Genomic DNA, 16,251 nt, shown 5'->3' on the forward strand with positions numbered 1-16,251 from the left:
CGGCTACGTAGATTAAATTAAAAAAAACGAGCACGAGCACTCTTGTAGCAGAAGGATTGCTGAGGGTCCAGAGGAATGTTTTTTTTTTTTTTGAATGGCTGCTGGCATTCACACAGATCCCTGTCCAGTCTCCATCATGCACCATCCGTTAGCTTTTTCCATTAGGTCAAAACATGTTGTTGTTTATGTAACATATCTCGTCTTACTTAACAGTTATATTCATTTAAATGGAAGCAAGCGCTCACGGGGCCAGAGCGTGGGTTGAGTGAAGGAGACGCGGGCCCTGTGGCAGATGGCAGCCCTATCCTTCCTTTATCAGCGGGCAGGTGCACTGACTACGTTCAGATCCAGAAAAGACTTACACAACGTATACATAACACATTGACCCCGTGGGCCTACCAGAGTCAGACATTGTGTGAACGTGTTGACATTGTGTGAAAGTCTCATGGAAACTTCTGTTTTCATGTGTTATTACAATGCAGTCCCACTACAAGTGCATTCCCGTTACAGCATGTTATTACAAACTTCCCCATGTCTCCAAGACAATGTTAGATACATGGCACACCGCGCACACAGCCTTACCATGCACAAAAACGCTGGTATTCGTAACCTCTTCTTTAATTTCTACCTTAAGATTTTGCGTGTTTGCTGAAACGTTCTTTGCTACGAATCTCTTTCGTACGTCGTTCGTTTGTAAGGTTGGTCTGAAGCACTCGTAGAACCTTCTTAGCTCTGATGTTTCAGCTCCTGACGACAGTCTCCTCCACTGTACAGTAACCTTTAGAAATCCCCGTTGCGCATGTTCATTCCAAGTTTGCATACGTAGCCAATTGAGGCCAAATGAAAGGGCATGTTTGAATTAAGGATATTGTCTCGGCTGTTCTTTATTTTGGGCCGTGGGTACAGCAGGCAAGGTCAGCTCGACTCGCTTCCAATCATTTCAAAAACTCCAACTTCAACCTAAATATTTTATCTATTTTACAATTCAAAAATGAACACTAAATTAAACTAAATTAAGGATATTTTTTCATTAATACACAGGATCAGATGTTATAATCCCTTGTGCCAAAATCCAAGGAAAACACATATTCAGAAGCCCCTGTCCAAACCAACCTTATAAGCACGCTGGCTACCAAGCTACCAACCAAAGGTGAAAAACACGAGACAACTAGCCCAACTAACAGCAGTAAATACAGCAGTAAGCAGTAAGCAGAATATCATTGGGGTTATCAAGTGGGCACCCTCTTTCACAGGTGTTTCGTTAAGTTAGGCCCACTTAATATAGAGATAAGTACAAAAAAAGAAAAAAGAAAAATAAATAAAATAAAATAAAAAGAGTACAATGTACCTATCCTATCCTATGGCTATCACAGCCTAAAACAGCAATGCCACCTTCAACAGACCCAGGCTCCATTTAAGTGCAAGCTCCAGGTAGTGACAATGCCCCCCTGTCCAAACACGCTACCAACCAAAGGTGAAAAACACGAGACAACTAGCCCAACTAACTAATACAGCAGTATGCAGTAAGCAGAATATCATTGGGGTTATCAAGTGGGCACCCTCTTTCACAGATGTTTCATTAAGTTAGGCCCACGACACCTCCTGAAGGCTTAACAATGAAACCAGCGTCCTGGATTCACCCCCCTCAATGCTGCCACCACATTGCCACATTTAATGCATCTAAACACTCTATTTCCTGCATCGTACCCCTAGCCCTACCCCTAACCCTGACCAAACAAACACGTTAGCACAATAGCACACGTTAGCACAGCTGGCTTACCTTAGCTTGCACCCCAGGAAGTATGTTTTCTCCTTACCCACAGCCATTCACTTGCTCGTTCTGCTGCCACGGACATGTTACTAACCGCCTGCCTCAGACTTTGTCTACAAATACCCAGTTCAGTCAGCAAGCTAATTGCAGATCTAGCCACGAACCCCCGCGCACCGATTTCAATAGGCCTTAGTCGCGTACTCCAGCCTCGCTGTGCTGCCTCTCCAGCCATCTCAGCATACTTCGCTTTCTTAAGCTCATTGGCTACTTCAACTCCCAAGGAACTGTAAGTTCAATAAAATAAACAATCTTCTCTGAGTCTGACCACAATAGCATATCTGGTCTTAGCCGAGTGCTAACGATGTGTGGAGGGACAACAACCAGCTGAATAAGATCCGCCTTCAATTCCCAGGCTCCTCCATTACTTAGCTGCCCGACTCTGTGCCTGCCTCCAAATGGTCTGCCTTTTCCCCCTGACACACAAAGTTAATTTGCCTACCCTCTTTACTAGCGGCTGCTGAATTAGCTTCTCTCCATTTATCATCAACAGCCTCTGCCAAACATTTCAATACCTGGTTATGACGCCACTTATACCGCTTCTGGGAGAGACTTACCTTGCACCCTGATAAGATATGGCGGAGGCTGCACACACGGGAACATAGTGTGCATGTCTCATCCTCACCAAACCACTGATTTAAGTTCTGGGGAGATGGGAGCACATCATAAGTGGCACCTATCATACATCTGATCCTGCTAGCCTCCATGCTCCATAGATCTCTCCACTTTATCTTCTTCTTCTCCACTCCCTCCCAATTCACCCACTGCCCTTGTTTTGCCTGCTACACTGCTTTAGTACATCTTACAATCTCCTCCTGTCTATGTATTTCCTTCACTACCATTTTCCTCCTTTCTCCTCCAGAAGCCTTACCCCATGAGGGTTTACCTACGTCCCTCCCTAAGCCCCCCCGCCCATGCTGAACATGGCCCATAATATCCCTATGCCTAAGTGCCGATTGCTGGACCGCTTGTTTTGGTTTCCATTTCCTCCCTGCTTTAACTGTGGGTGCAACCCTCCTCACCACTGGGTCCTTGGACTGAGTAAGAGTCATTTCCAGTCTAACCTTAGCACATTTAAATTCTTCTGTCAGATTAGATATGGGCAACTCTACAATGCCCTTCCCATACAAGGCTACGCTGCTTAGGCAACGTGGGCCACTTTCTGACAAAAGAGTGGATCATTTTTTCCATCCTTTCTACCTTTGACAGAGGAACTTCATACACTGTCAATGGCCACATTAGCCGGGGCAATATACCAAACTGCAGACACCACAACTTAAGCTTACCTGGCAGCCCTGACTTGTCTATCTTTGCAAAACCGTGTCTAGTTTTCTTGTCTCAATTCTTCAACCTGTGCCTTATCACTAAGGCTTGCATCATACCACCTTCCCAGACTCTTCACTGGCTTCTCCAGAACTGTAGGCATCACCTCTTCATTTATAACAAACTTCTTATCTACTACCTTCCCTTTAACGATTGAGAGACTCCAAGACTTACTTGGCTTCACCTTCATTCTAGCCCATTGCAGATTGCTATTTAACTTATCCAGCAACCTGCTGGTGCACGGAGCGGTTGACGTCATGGTCGTCCATAAAAGTCCTAATTGGGGGGAGGCGTGGCCCTCCCTGCAACTTCTCCCCACCCACTACCCACTTAGAGGCCCTGATAATAACCTCCATCGGCATTGTGAAGGTGAAGGTGATACTGGGAGACAAATAAACCATTATAAGCAACGAGTGAACTTAACAAGAGATCAAAATACTTTTTTCAACCACCGCCTCTTTCCCTTGACATTTCGTTTTCACAGGACATAATGCGACAGATGTAATTAAGGCAACCTGATCTCACAGGAATCGGTAGATTAAATTACAATGCCACATATGGCAGACACCTTCAGATATGAGTGACTGCCTCCGATTTTTGACTTTGTTGCCTTTATGGGAGCCAGTCCTCCCTATGGGAGCTCGGCTCCCTTTGGCTCCCACGTAATTCGAACACTGGAACACATTAACTCCATCATAAACTGTTGGGGGACGATGTTATCAAAATACAACCTGGTCTCCTAGTGGAATTGTCACCGCTGTACAAAATACCACGGCCGAGAATGTACGCCTCCTGCATTCTTTTAGCCAATCAGGGCAAGCGATGTGAAAATATTGTTTCTCACGAGATTTTCTCTTGCAATGTAAAGCAAAACACCTACCGCTCTTAAATAAATAAATAAATAAATAAATAAATAAATATATAAATATGTAGGCTATGTCAACGGTCAATGGTCAGATACAGATCTTGTTATAACGATAAACTACATAGCTACATCTTATAATATTATAACTAAATAATTGTATATTTATTTATATTTTATTATTTTATTTTATTAATTCAATATTAAACCAATGCATTTCAATCTGGAGATTATTTTCGATAGAATATGGGGCAGGCTGCACAGGATTCTATGGCGCTATGGTTTGACCGACCACACGACCTGGCCATTATTTTATTTTATTTTTTATATATCCTGCATTTCATACATGTACACGTTATATGCACAATATTCTGAACAGACCCCCAAACATATTGATTCTAGGTTCCTGTGATACGAGCGGGACGCTGTGATGAGGAACATTAATGTACACAATGTATGCACCAGTGGCGGTTCTAGGGGGGGGCCAGGGGGGGCCAGTGCCCCCATAACTCTGAGTCTGGCCCCCCCTGTGGCCCCCCAAACGAGCCAACCCCCCCCGCCCGTCAACAATCGTGGCCGCAATAGCACTCGTCCGCGATCCACCCCCCACCCTCCCCCCCCCCGTCAATAAGCGCGCCCGCAATAGTGCTCGTCCGCGATCCAACCCCCCATCAACAATTTCATTTGTGCCCCTCTAACAGAAAAGCCGGCCCCATCTCGGCCCCCCCATTAAAACCGGTCTAGAATCGCCACTGCTATGCACCGTTCACGTTGCAAACGACTTCATGAGTTACAAACATAAACATTCATCGTAACATAACATTCATTCATAGCTCTGCTCCAAACCACGTTAACGACGTTAAGTGCGGCAACTGAGCTGCCGTCAATTGTGTTGTTTTTGTGGTAATCTAGGGTCCGGTGGCTAGGAAATAGACAACAGATATTCTAAGGTGTCCTTTAAAATTCACCTTGGAATATCTATCTATTTTCCACAGTTTAGACTCATAATTAATAAGTTACTTTTGTATTGAACTTGGCTTTCTGACCTTTTTTTTTTTAAATCCCTGTCTGGTGGCTAGTCACGTCACCCTGAGAGATGCGCATGGACAGATTTTGTTTTGTGACACAGCCTATAACCTATTTGTGAAAGCAAAACATCAAGCTCATTGATTTTACTAGGAATGTTATTTGAAACAATTAATTAAGTTATCATGTGTGAGAGGTCATTCCTCCTCCTGAGTGTGCTTCCTATTTATGTCTAGTGTACCCATACTGTCCACAAGCACCCCCCCCCCCTCCCAATATGGATATTGAGAATTGTTGCCACGTCCCAGTGGTGGTGGTGTCATATAAATTAAAGAGGGCATTCAAATATACTAAAGTGATTCATTAGGTGATTCATTAGGAGGCCAAAGGCCTAAAGGAAGTGATGCAATAGGTGGCAGAGGCGAGGACATTAATTAGTTGACAAGAGATAGAATCTTTTCCATTAGACCTTCAGGGTGCATCTTGGGATTACTCTGTGAAAATTGTGGGTCTCCGGAAAAAAGCCAGCCCTTACCCTAACTCTAACCCTAACCCAAAACCTCAGACCCCCCCATCCCTGCCCTCGGGGTCTGAGAAGGCCAAGTTTCGGTGTGGGGGTCCCAGTTAGGCCCTAGAATAAGGTAGTCAAGTTTCAGGGTGGTAGGACCTTCCTATCCCAAAAACTTGTGGACAGTATGGGTACACTAGACATAAATAGGAAGCACACTCAGGAGGAGGAATGACCTCTCACACATGATAACTTAATTAATTGTTTCAAATAACATGCCTCGTTAAATCAATGAGCTTGATGTTTTGCTTTCATGAATAGGTTATAGGCTGTGTCACAAAACAAAATCTGTCCATGCGCATCTCTCAGGGTGACTAGCCACCAGACAGGGATAAAAAAAAAAAAAAGGTCAGAAAGTCAAGTTCAATACAAAAGTAACTTATTAATTATAAGTCTAAACTGTGGAAAATAGAAAGATATTCCAAGGTGAATTTTGAAGGACAGATTATCAGAATATATCTTAGAATATCTGTTGTCTATTTCCTTGCCACCGGACCCTAGATTACCACAAAAACAACACAATTGACGGCAGCTCAGTTGCCGCGCTTAACGTCGTTAACGTGGTTTGGAGCAGAGCTATGAATGAATGTTATGTTACGATGAATGTTTATGTATAACGTGTACATGTATTAAATGCAGGATATATAAAACAGAAAATAAAATAATGGCCAGGTCGTGTGGTCGATGGGAACCATAGCGCCATAGAATCCTGCGCAGCCTGCCCCATATTCTATCGAAAATAATCTCCAGATTGAAATGCATTGGTTTAATATTGATTAAAATAAATAAAATAATAAAAAATATATATATAAATAAATAAATCTACTATTATTTAGTCATAATATTATAAGATGTAGCTATGTAGTTTATCGTTATAGCAAGATCTGTATCTGACCATTGACCATTGACATAGCCTACATATTTATATATGTATTTATTTATTTATTTAAGAGCGGTAGGTGTTTTGCTTTACATTGCAAGAGAAAATCTCGTGAGAAATCTCGTGAGAAATCTCTTGAGAAACGATATTTTCACATCGCTTGCCCTGATTGGCTGAAAGAATGCAGGAGGCGTACATTCTCGGCCGTGGTATTTTGTACAGTGGTGACAATTCCACTAGGAGACCGGGTTGGCCATAAGGTATGCATTACAAGATTCTACAGAATCTCACGCCAGCAAAAACCCAAAAGTTGGCAGCCCTGTTAAAGTAGACATTCGTACACCATGAAAAAAAATATATATATATATGTCATAAAAACAATGAGATAACCGCTGTAACAAAACTTTAATGTAGGATTCATAAATCGAACTTACCCCCTTTTCAAACTTCCAACAAGTCTGGGCGTGTGCGATCTCAATTAGCGCCCCATCTGAACCAATAATGAATGATGAGTGGAACTAAATAAATATTTGGGGAGGTTCACTATAAACTAAACATTTGTTTTATTATACTGTTACACTTACTAAGAGTTTGCGTTCCCTTTCAATGACCAGGCTCTACAGATGTCATTTGAAGCATTCCCATTAAAATAAACTCCTGACACTTTTACATATCTTGGCATATAGTGATTTTTTCAAACATAACTTTAAACCAGCCCTTGAGAGGGCTAAACAGGACCTGTTATGCCGCTTTTCCACCGCCAGTACCTACTCGACTCGACTCGACTCGACTCGACTCGCCACGCCTTATTTGCGTTTCCATTGGCAAAAAAAGTACCTGGTACCTAGTACCGGGTACTTTTTTTTAGTACTACCTCCGTCGAGGTTCCATGCCAGCGGAGTAGGTACTTTTGTGTGACGTAAACAGGCTGCTGGTAACTGATTGGCCAGCGGCTGTAAATGGGAATATTCACTCAAGTTAAGTTGTGTCCGGCGTGGTTGGAGTCCACGAACCCGCTCCCGAGGGGGACACTGATCAGCGTTTCGCCGTGTGTGTCGCTCCTTTCCCGGGGCTAGAGTTAGGCTGCGCGTCGTTATGTGTGTCGGGCGTGGTTGTGTGTGTCCGGCGTGGCTGGAGTCCACGGACCGGCGTTTCGCTGTTTCGTTTCAGTGTCGTTCCTTTCCTAGGGCTCGAGTTTCGCCTCTATCAACGTTACCGTATGACAACAATAGACGCGCAGTCATTGCGCTTTTTATTTTATTTCCCATCATAACCTTTCCCGGGAATCAGGAAATAGTCTTGATCAGATTCAGATTTCCCGGGAATCGCGTCTCCCGTGATTAAAACCCAATGACGACCCGCCCATGGTGGAGAGGTTCTTTTCTACGACCCGCCCACATTGAAGAGGTACTTTTTTAGATGGAAACGCAACCAAACCGAGTTGAGTCGAGGCGAGTCGAGTCGAGTCGAGTTGGTACTGGCGGTGGAAAAGCGGCATTAGTCAGCACTTCAGTACAGTTCCTGCTTTCATTCCAATGTCCTTTTTTGAGGAGCTAGATAAGTCCATATCTGCCTTTATATGGAATAGGACTAACCCACAGATAAGGAAGGCATATATGGAGAGACTTGGCACTACCAAATTTGCTACAATATCATTGGGCGTTAAATATTCATAAACTAATATATTTGGGGTCTGCGTCCTTTGAGGGAGGTGGAACAGTGTGGGCCAAAATGGAACCAGCCACCCTGTATCCTTACCTTCGTTAGTATGTGCTCCATTACCACCCAGTAAACAGCACCTCACAAATAACCCCATTGTGAGTGGCTCACTTTGAAAATGGTCCCAGTTTAGGACCCACTTTAAGCACAGAGAGGCTTTACCGTTTGCTTGGACCTAGAATGGCCACAGAAAGACCACATCCAAATTTGCTATCTATCACCTTAACAACAGCAATAATTAAAGGATTGATGTCTAAACATCATGAAAACATGACATTGAAAAACAAATCTGCTATAGTTTTGTTTTCACAGGTCTCTCTAAAAAGCCACTAGACAGCTCCACCTCAGACAGAATGCTGCTGCTCAAGTTTTAATTAAGATGAAGAAAGCAGAACCTGTGAAGTCTGCTTCAACATTTGCTTCTTTCAAATCAGGGTTCAAAACATTCGTTCCCACAGCTTTTAGTTTTCTTTTTCTTTTGAGCTTGTGTTAATTGGCAAGTAGCCTTCATTTTAAGTGCAACAGGGAAACACAAGAATACCCATTAATGCATTATTTTTGTTCAATTGTTTCATGTCAAACAATTTAACTTATTAGAGGAACCAACACTAGGGATGTTTTTTGACAATGGACTCAATCTCTCTCAACAGGTTTTCTTTTCATTGTCGTTTATGACATTTTCAGCAGCTTTCTTTATCAGAACCTCAATAAATTTTGCACTGTGCAAGACTTCTGTCTGGACTGACAACCATGAATAACATTTGATAGGAAAAAATATGTGCTATTTGTATCTTATATACATATACACACACATATATATATATATATATATAAATGTTCTCATTTTGAAAATACTACTATGTCTGACTTGAGAGAAATTATTGTACACTCTGTGGGCAATATGTTTAGTGTCTTTGTACGGGATTTTTATACATACAAATATTTTTTAGGAATATATCTTATATAGCTTTAAGTATAGAGATTATTCAACCAAACTTGGTTGTAAAAGACACTAGGTTAAAACCTTCCAACCACTAGTATGTCACCCCCTGGCCTCAACTTTACGCAGAGAGGTGGTCTGTTATGGATTTTTGGTCTTGGTTAATATGGACTGCAGAATTTGGATAGGCTGTTTACTCGGCTAGGTAGAGTAGAGAGCTGTTTTTGTTATATCGCTGACGTTTCAAAGCTTAAGTCCGGGTCTAAAAGCATTTATATATATTTTGTCCTAGGGCTTGACGTAGACCTGCCCATCTATTAGGGAATAGTGCAAAACTGCCTCTCACTGGCAAAACAGTTAAAGCTTATGACAGATAAAGCAATTATTTGTACTATATGAACATATTTGTCTTGCTGTTCGACGATAGAAAGAGCTGCTTGATGTATTCCATTTAGTCATACTTTAGGAAGCAAGCGCACCAACGTGTATATCTTCAGTAAAGTCAGTAGTACCAGGGTGTGTGCGGTCACTATAAGTTGTGCCTCTGCTGCCTTACCAGTAGGGAGCAGCAGAGGTAGAATTCACCATGGATGAAGTGGGGCGTAGGCTACCAGATACCACCTGGTCTGCCCTGATGGTTTAGTTCTAATACACCACAGATGCAATGGATTAAATGCTCATTTGATTTCTTATTTTATTTTTTATTCATACAGGATAGTTTACTTTAGGGTAAGCACTTTGTTTCAAGCAAGACGTGATACTTCGATATATATGATATGCAAATATAATAATGACTTTTACAATCAACCTGGCATCGGTTAGAATAAACGGATGAGAACTATGCAGAAAAACATCTATAATTATTGTGCTTTGACAATCATGGACTCAGAACACATCAAACACAGGATAATACATACTACATATACATTTATTATTTTTGTCTATTTTTCATCTCCCTGTTGTTTTGCAAAAGCTGGGAGGAAAAAAAGAAGAAACTAAACAATATAAGAAACCACTTTAAAAATCCACACCAAATAAATCTCAATATTAAACCACCAATGGCAATGAATGGCGCACTGATATTAAAAGGAACTTATTGAAAGCACCTAGTGAAAAAAATAAAACCACACAAAACCACCCATACCACAAACCATACTGTCCTTCAGCCAGCGGCCACAGGGGCAGCGGCCACAGCGACCTCAGGCACATAGTTTTCTATGACAAAAAGAAGCTTAGTTATGTTCATAAACCAACAACAGTGTATTCATATTTGTGCAAAATACATCACGGTGGAAACCTATTTGTTAACTGTACTCACGCTCCAACGGTATCCTTCTTTATGAATGCACATATTTGGCTGGGCTTCCCGTGGGCTTGCTTTAGAGTAGCAATCTGGTTTGCCCACTCTGCCCTCATTTTGGACTGGTTATCTAGTTATGGATGGAAGTTTAACATTAGGCTTACATGTATAATGGATAGAGTTTTAACATTAGGCCTACATATGTAATGGATAGAGGTTTAACATTAGGTCTACATGTGTTATGAATAGAGGTTTAACATTGGGCCTACATGTGTTATGGATAGAGGTTTAACATTAGGCTTACATATGTTATTGATAGAGGTTTAACATTAGGCTTATGTGTAATGGATAGAGGTTTAACATTTGGCCAACAAGTGTAATGGATAGAGGTTTAACATTAGGCCTACATGTGTTATTGATAGAGGTTAAATATTAGGCTTACATGTGTAATGGAAAAGGTTTAACGTTAGGCTTAAATGTGTTATGTATTGAGGTTTAACATTAGGCCTACATGTGTATTATACTGTACATCATCCACACTGTCAGAATGTAGGTTACCCTGAGCGCTCGCTTTCTCCTTCTCTGTGTCTGCAAGCTCTTGTTCCTTTTTTTTCTAACATGAATAAAGAATAACATAGGGGATAAGAAATAGCTTAAGTAAACGTTTGATGTTATTTTACCTCTCTGAAGAAAATGTGTATAATTTTTTTTTTTTCTTTTTTTAAGTTTAAGTGTACCCACTAACCTTAGCTGCTTTGCAGGCATCAAGGGTCGCCGCTTTTTCCTGTTGCTCATAAGTCGCCTTTTCCCGCTCTCCCTCCATCTCAATCATGTTTTTGTGCTGCTGTTTGAGCTGATTTTGCATCGTGTTTTTGATGAACAGCTTTTCATTGAATTTAGCATCAAAGCTCTCGTACCTCAACCTTTGCTCTTCCTCGTCGCCGGATAACTTGTTCCACAGTGCATATTGGCCAAAAAGCACCATGCATGCTGTGGTACACACCATGGCGGACAGGGCAGCCATCGCCCATGATAGTTTCATGGTGAACGCTTGTAGGCTACTTTGGTTGAATGAAGTTATGGAGGAAACTCGTCAGGGTTAACTGAAGAAAAGAAAAAAGAAAGAAAAAAATGCAAGAATAAAAAACTTGAAAAAGACAATTGCGTCCTAAACATTTACAATCGTTTCTGGGAGGTCAAAGAAAAACACAGCCAATTCCACTCCATTACTTCTTCGTTTGACTTCAAACTGCGACACAGGTCTATGTTGTCGTTATTCGACTAACCAGTTAGACAACTTTGCAAGTGCATAGGCCTATTTGCTTGAACCAGATTTGATCTAACTGGTTGCACCAGTTGCTCCTTAACATTTTAAGTGAATGAGTCATGCAAGGGCTACCTTTATAACTTGCAGGATACAAACATTACACTCTCAACCTCACACAATATAATGTGTTTTTTTTCCAATTGCAGTGAGTCACCAAAACCAGATGTGTGGTGATTTCCATTTAACATGGGTAGGCCAACCATTTAAAGTGTGTGAACAAATATGAAGAGTATGAAATACATTTTTGATTTGACTGAGACAGTGATACGTTCACATATTTACTAGTGTGTGGCCAATTCATCTGAGATGTGCCTGCTTAATTCAACTGAGGCCTGTTAAAAGAAAACGGAAGACATTTGATGTTGAAAAGTTGATAGTAATGTTTTTTGGTCATTGTTTAGTAATTAATCATGCAACTGATTAATTGTCATTATGGGAAGAATTGTTTGTGTTTGAAACTGTGTTTCAATGTGAGACATGGCCAAACAAAGTTTTCATCAGCCTAGGTTAAGATACATTTACTTTGATTTACTATCATTTTATTTACAGTGACAATTACAAAATTATTTATAACCACATTACAAACAAAACTAGAAAATGTAATCCCACACATAGGGGATTACTGTGCATAGAAATGCTTGTGATCTTTGAGTTTTTTGCATGTCGCTTTGGATAAAGGAATCTGAACCATAACCATATTTCAGTTAAATTCAGCTGAGGGTTGTATAGCCAATGCAAAGATTGATAGTTGAGTGTGGATGAGTTGAGTCATGGTTGGACAGAAATCAGACACTGAACATAGAAACCATCAACTTCAGTCACCACGAGTCGCCACCGAGGCGAGCTGTGCAAGCATCTGCCACCGCCGCCTCACAGAAAGCAGATGAACCAGACACTCTGATTGTAGGAGACTCAACCATAAAGGATATAACCGGTAAGAAGATCAAAACATGCTACTTCCCAGATGTGACGGTTAGTGATGTCAACCAGAAACTAGCCACAATTATATTGGAAAACCCCAAAATCTCACAGGTTATTATGCATGCAGGACTTAATGATATTCGAAGAGAACAGTCAGAACTTCTGAAGAGGGATTTCACTGAACTATTGGACATACTGGACAAATTACACATTAGGTCATTCATCAGTGGACCCATACCAGCAGTTGACAGGGGAATAAACAGATTCAGTCGTCTACTTGCACTCAATACATGGCTTTCCAGAGTGACAATTTCAACTTGTTCTGGAGGCGCAAATACCTTTTCAGAGCAGATGGCCTACACCCAAACAGGTTAGGCTTAAAACTGTTAGGGGAATCTTCTCTTCTCACTCTCCCACAAATCTACCCTGCCCCGGTCTGACACACAGGCCACAGTCAGAGCACAGGTTGAGAAGAAGCGAGACTACAGCCTCCCCCACACATCTACTGTGCCACTATCTGACACAGATAGCAGACAGACCATATACCTTGAAGAGAGACAACAGCCCGCCCAACACCATGCCTTCCCCCATCGCAGATGCTGGCTTGGCGAGGAACGGCAACGCCCCTCCTCTGCACTCCCCCATCGACGATGACCTCCAGCCTTATCTCTCCCATAGCCACAACAACTCCAGCTCCACGATTTCCTACTTTCATCAATATTGTGTTTTACATATTATTGTCTCAAGGCCTTTGTTAGGGGGAGCGATAGCTGCTGGACACAAGAGCAGACACAGAGGCAGGACAGGAGTTGAAGTGAAGGTGAACAGGTTTATTTGTTGTAATGAGGCAGGGTGGCAGGTTAGACCGGGGTGCGCATCAGGCTGGAGCGAGTGCAGCAGGTAGGCGGTGGTGTTGATCCAAAAAACTATAAGTAAGAGAACAAAGGTGAGGCACAAGATTTCATCAGGAGAAATATAGGCTCAGAAGTGTAGCGACTAGAGCCAGGTACAAATATCTACCACGATGTATCGAAGCACGATCTGGCGACGACTGCAGAGAAACCAGGTGTATATAAAGGGGAGTTGATTAGTTGATGCAGGCCAGGTGTGAGCAGTTGAGTGGCAGGCAAAGCCCAGAGACAGACAGGGGGTGTGGCTGACACTGAAGGAGAACACAGCATAACAGCTGTGGCTATGACAGCCTTATGATATCCTCCACACTAGGCATTTGAACATATACAATTGCTGATCACCACTTTCATTGAATTTTGAGTGGTTTAGGCTGGCTTTACACAACAACGATCTGAACACAAACCGCAAAAGTGGCGTTGCGTTCCCACTTTTCATTCCGCGTTTAGGCGAGCCTCTTTGGGTGGAAATCTGTGTGCATACGGTGACGCAAAAGTGTGTGAAATCCGACATGTTTGTTGTGGTTTGCCCGTACTGCACATGGATGTGACGTAAACGCGTACGGGACGAGAGCCAGCGTGAGCAGCTCAGAGCACACTTTTGCGTTGTTAACCCTTTAGACGGAAACGCAACGGTGGAGCGTTTTTAAGATTTCCACTCTGGAGGGTGGGTTCATTTTTTTGCGTTTTTAAGCCCCGAAAACGCTGTCGCCGTCTAAACGGAAGGCACATCTGATAAAATATTTTGCCGGTTTCACCCGGGAGCGTTGTCGTGTAAAGCCAGCCTTAATCAACTTTGTAAAACCTGTGGTGTTCCCGGTCAAAAATGACCGCTGTAGGAAATTTATGGGTTTCGTGTCTATTCTTTGTATATTCACTGCAGTTATTCATGTAAACCAGTAGTCTGAGACATTGTTTACAGCTTAAAGGGGAGTTAAATACAATTTGGTGATGATCAATTTTTTTTGTGTGTTAATGTAAGAGCAGTTAAAACAGGCCGGTCAAATTTGACCGGGAGCACCAAAGTAAGGGCGGAGAAACGAACACGACACAAAGGTTAAGAAACTGATGTTGTCAGAATGTTGTCAAATGTTGGCATCAAACTTGCATCTGTGTCAATGATACCATTGCCACGTCATTGCCACAGGCTGATAACACCCAAGCAGAGGGTACCCCAGCCCGCCCCCTGTACTGATAGTAGTCCTGATTATTATTGAGACAAAAAAGGGTTCAGCCGTAGACACAGTATGAAGGAAGTTTCACATAATCTGCTGAACCCAAGGTTGCCTATGTCAAAACATCTCAAACATGTCAAAACAGCAACTTTTGCATTCCTGCTGTAACCACTAAGAGTAAACAAAGGGAAACGCACTGCTAACCTCACAAATCTCATACCTATTCCATCCAAACCAAAATCAACCTTAAAGCCTATCAATAACACCATCAGGATGGGTCTACTTAATGTTAGGTCTCTTAATAACAAATCTTTTTTAGTTAATGATTTTATTACCACTTCTCAACTGGATTTTATGTTTTTAACTGAAACATGGCTAGAACAAAATAACAGTGCAACCGTTCTGATAGAGACAGCTCCTCCCAACTATAACTTTTTTTTGATGTATGTAGATCTGGAAAAAGAGGTGGCGGGGTTGCTGCTATATTTAAAAATGTATTTCAGGGGAAACATGTTATTAAGTGATTTTCCATCAGTTCTATTAATTATTTACAGGCCACCCACATACTCAGCAAATTTATTCGATGACTTTACAGAATTATTGTCTAGCATCTCCACAGACTTTGACTGTCTAGTTATAACTGGTGACTTCAATTTTCATACTGATGATTTTAATGATAAGTGTGCAACAAAAACTTTTTACCATTTTGGACACATTTGAAATGTCTCAACATGTGAAAGAGGCTACTCATTCTAAGGGGCACACTCTAGACCTGGTTATCACAAAGGGTCTCAATGTTTCAGATCTCTCGGTGACTGATCCTTCACTGTCGGACCACTTCTGTGTTTTCTTTAATATATCTTTTATTCCCGACATACAGACAAAATCAAATACTGTCAAAAAACGGTATATCAATGAACATTCTAATGTACTTTAAAAAAAGAAAAAAGGCCATCTTCTTGCTACCACCTCTCAACCCATGTTCTGCTGATGATCTTTTAGCAGAATGCACAATCTTGATATCCCTTTTCCGTTATTCTTCTTCCAACCAAACTTGTGCATTTAACATGGCCGAAACCACCAAACCAATAGATTCCATTCAACATCTGTCACAAAGGTCTAGGTCCATACATTTGGCCAATGACTTTTCATATTTGTAAACTTCATACTTTTTGAGATACAATTTTTTTACAATGGAAGTCAATGGGAGGACGGCGGAACCGTTTGCCCATTCTCTCACACTTACTTCTTACAGACTTCGTAACTTGGTAAATTGACACTTGTATCTTCAATGCTGGCGTGTTGTATAATTAGTGGGAATTAAGGGCGCCACTAGTGGGCGCCCCAACACATTTTGGCGCCCTAGGCAATCGCCTAGGTCGCCTATAGCAATCGCCGGTGCTGGTACTAGCAACCTGCTCTGGTGCTTTATACGTATGTATTCAGGCTAAAATGACTTGATTGTCTGATGCCT

This window comes from Micromesistius poutassou, assembly GCF_964030765.1.
Source record: "Micromesistius poutassou genome assembly, chromosome: 20".
Classification (NCBI taxonomy): domain Eukaryota; kingdom Metazoa; phylum Chordata; class Actinopteri; order Gadiformes; family Gadidae; genus Micromesistius; species Micromesistius poutassou.